Source organism: Petaurus breviceps, unplaced genomic scaffold (genome assembly GCF_028583685.1).
Source record: "Petaurus breviceps papuanus isolate PSGF00001 unplaced genomic scaffold, PetGlider_PUasm1.0 90510, whole genome shotgun sequence".
NCBI lineage: Eukaryota > Metazoa > Chordata > Mammalia > Diprotodontia > Petauridae > Petaurus > Petaurus breviceps.
Window position 1 is genome coordinate 941,451 of NW_027187267.1, and position 4,358 is coordinate 945,808.

Below are 4,358 nucleotides of genomic sequence, written 5' to 3' on the forward strand. Positions count from 1 at the left end.
CTATTACCAACTAGCGTAAAAGTCCACAGATAAAGTAGGAGCCCCAAAGGTCTAGAACTCCATTTTATCATGTGGGCTGTGATATTACTAATGGTTTTCCTTGCTTCTCAACCTCACTTTGAACTTTATTGAACTTTCAAAAGTGGAGAGAGAGGGTTTTATCTGTTACCTCTGTTTCCATATGTACATTTGGGGATCTTTGAGGAGATACCTTTATCCATGCATTGTCCCAAGGCAATAGGGAGAACCTTTTACATGGCTTCTCTATCTAATGGATTTACAACTAGTGAACAGGGAGGGATTCCCTGGATTTTAGAAACGCAAGGTCAAAAAAAACATGAACCCCCAAAACATGAACACTGAAACATTTAAACAGAAGTAGGGCATAAGGAAACACATACATCTTACCACCTCAATGGTTGGTCGTTGTTCTTTGTGCTCAGTAATGACCAAAATGATATAACTCTGTTGGAGTCAAGGTATAGTGTGTTAGACTGTGGTTGATTGGATCAATATGAGCTCCAAAGGCTCTGCCCCAGATCGGTCACAAACAGTCCATATGGACATTTGGAGTGGAGATGTCTTGCATTTCACATTTCTTTTGAGCTGCTGCAATTCTGCTTTGCTCATAGAGTAGAGTACTTTTTTTTGATGAGGGTATGTCATGCCAAATGGTTGGTTCTGTGCCAGTATCTCCCATGTCTAACAATTAATTCCAAAGTTCTTTAGAGAGACCTTGAGAATGTCCTTGTATCACTTCTTCTGGCCTCTATGTGAGCACTTGCCTTGTGCGAGTTCTCTGTAAAATAGTCTTATAGACAAATATACTCTTGGCATTTGAACAACTAGGCCAGCCCATTGGAGTTGCACCCTCTGACGTAGAGTGTGAATGCTTGGCAGCTCAACTCGAGAAAGCACCTCAGTGTCCAGTACCTTATCTTGCCAGATGATATTCAGACAATCCTAAGACAATTCAAATGGAAGCCATTCAGTTTCCTGGCATGGCGCTGGTATAGTGTCCATGTTTTAGAGGCATGCAACAATGAGGTCAGCACAACTCTACAGACCTTCAGTATGGTTGGCATCCTAATACCACTACTCTCTCACACTTTCCTTCAGAGACTCCCAAATATTGAGATAGCTCTGGCAATGTGTACATCAACCTCATAATTTATGTATACTTCCCTGGAAAATATACTGCCAACATAAGTGAACTTATCCACAGCATTCAAAATTTCTCCATTTGCTATAACAGATGGTTCTACATATGGATGATGTGGTGCTAGCTGGTGGAGAACCTCTGTTTTCTTGCTGTTAATTATCAGGCCAAATTTAGCACAAGTGGCAGAGAATGATCCATACTTTGTTGTATCTCAGCCTCAGAAGCTGCATTGAGTGCACAATCATCTACAAATAAAATGTCATGCACCAACTCTCCCTCCCCTTTAGTCTTGATGGTAAAATGGTATGGGTAATTTTTTTTGACATGGGCACAAATTGAATTTAAGTGAGGTGGAGTTGCTAAAAGTCATAGGCTTCACTATCTTCCAGAGTCATTGAAATCCAGTGGTAAGACAAAAGTCAAGGTGACTGGTGATGGTTTGGGATGCAGTGGATGACCTTGGCATCTTAGATATCTAACCAAGTTCTAAGCTCTCCACAGCCACCTTCATGGTCACTGAAGCAAATTGTTGTCAACCTCCCATTCCATCAGGGGAAGTCTTCATATGCTTGAGGCAGACATCCCCTCCCCAATTCACTGACAGGTTTGAGGCCCCTCATTTACCCTCAACCTGGTTTAGCCCCTCTGCCAAAATGCTTTACCAAGGTGTGGCCTCAGTACATGCTACAGCTTCTTAGAACCACAGGTCAGAGTGGTGTGAATCAGGTGGACACCAGCATTGGAAAGCAGCCCTTTAGAGCTTGGTAGCCCTCACACCAGAGGTGCTAGTCTTCCCTGGACACCCTACACTCTGCCTTACTATTATATACGTGTATACATATAAACCTATTTGTATATGATTGGAAAGTTCTAGTTATCAGGGTTTCCCAGTTTTCAACTTCAGAATACTCATAATAGTCACATGTAAATTAGCTGCTGGGAAACAAGACACTTCAACTATCTTTGCCTTCAGTAAGTACTTTTGCCTCCGGAGAACTGTTTTCTCTTGGGTCCTCTCAGTACTTTTATTCGAGGGACTGTTTCCTCTCAGGTCCTCAGAGCTATCTGATTCTCCCAAAGGATTTCTCTCTAAGGGCTTCCCTCTCAAAGGTTCTCTCTGTGTTTCTTCCCCTTTCCAGGAATAACATTGTTCAAATCCTAAAGGGGCAATACTTTATGTAATGCAAAATATTTCTTAGTTTTGAAACATTTCATAAGGAAAATGTAAAATTCTATTGGTTTCTTTGTGAGAAACCTATTTTTAAAAAAAATTTCAATACTTTCTAGGCAAACAAGCTTTTAGGCTTATTTCTCTGACATTTTAGATTTAACTAAAAAGTAAATAATACCACTGATAATATACATCAATAAAATAGAAAAAGGAAGATTAGTGAAAAGAATATGCAAGTAGAAAATTAGAAAATCCACAAAAAAGAATAAATCTTAAAACATAGAGCAGAAATAGGAAAACAAAAGACAGAGAATTGATAAAACTAAAAAACTCAATGAGAGAACATACATTACTTGGGAAAGAACTCCCTATTTGACAAGAATTGCCAGGAAAACTTGCATACAGTATAGCAAGAATTAGGTTTAGATCAACATATTACCAAGTAACACAATAAGCTCAAAATGTACGTGGAAACTTAACATTACAGGTCGCATCTTTAGAATGGTGTAGAAAAAAATAGAAGAGAATCAGATAATGTGATTTTCACATGGTTAGGGGGGGAGTCAACCAAATAAGGCATAGAAAATATTGATATTATGATTACATGGAATTGAGAAGCTTTTGCACAAACTAAATTGATGCAAGTAAGATAGGAAAAGAATCACTTGGAGAAAATAATTTTTCCATCAAGAATATCTCATACTCAAGATAGAGAAAAAAACAAGTATAAAATAAGACCAAGAGCCATTCCTCAATGCTTAAATCATCAAATGATATAAATAAATAATCCCCCAAAATTCAAACTATGAAGTTATATGAATGATTGCTTCAAAGTACTATTAAGAGAAATGCGTATGAAAAAAACCTCTGAGATTTCACTTTATTGACAAAAAAATGACAAAAATTATCAAATTGCTCCACTGTATCCCAATTAAACACAAAGGCCCAGACTTCTCTAATAACTAAGCCAACTAAAAGTATAAACTAGGTATGAACAATTCCTTAATCAGTTTTGAAGAATGCGGTGTTCTGATTATTAGATTAAATCACACAACACTATACAGGAATATTGATATTCATTTAAAGAAATGGACATATATTTTAAGCCAGGATTGAAGATTCAGAACTGAGAATTCCAACAAGAGATTCCATAAGACTTATTTCTTTGTTCTCCATTGACCAGAGGATGACTTTATAAACACTGAAAGATCAGAAGATTTGAACTTCTAATGCAAGTTAACAGCAGTGCCCCTGGAGCATTAGTGCCTGATAGTAATGTCCATATCCCTATATCAAAACCTGAGAAGCACACTGATAATAAATGAAATAGCTGAGAAACGGAAGCTTCAAGATTAGCCACTGGAGTCTAGCAGAAGTAAAAGAGGTCATTCTTTGCCTCATTTCTTACTTAGTCTTAGTCACTGAATGGGTGTTGCTTCAGTCTAACTGAGACCTTTAAAGACCTTAACTTAAAAAGGCCAAGGTCTCCCACTGCATCTGGGACCATCTCCAGTCATCCTGATCTATATCTTGCCACTGTATCCAGATGACTATGGAGGAGAAAGTGAGGCTGATGATTTTGCACAGTCCTCTCTCACTTAAATCCAATTCACTTGCAAGCCATGGCATCACCTTCCTGATGCCATGGTTTTCTTTGAGAATGAAGGACAGACAACAACAACATTTAAAGGGCACTTCATTGAGAACTATATAAAGGGAGAAAAAAAAACCAGGAATCATAGTTTGCTACATGTATGCTGTAAAATTGAGCTCAGTTTCCCCATAGACCTTTTGTGTATTTGTAGGAGAGTATATTCCAGACTTTAAAGTGATTATTCTTAGTACCAGTTGTTATGCCAACTTAGTAAATATACTTATTCTAAACTCTAATTAAGGCTGGCTAATTCATAAGCCATGGGGAGTATAACAGATGCTTACAGGAAACACATAAGCATCAGTACTAGAAACCTCAGGCCCTTGGGATTTCCACTAGATTTCTAAAGTAATCAGCTACCTTCTGGAGCC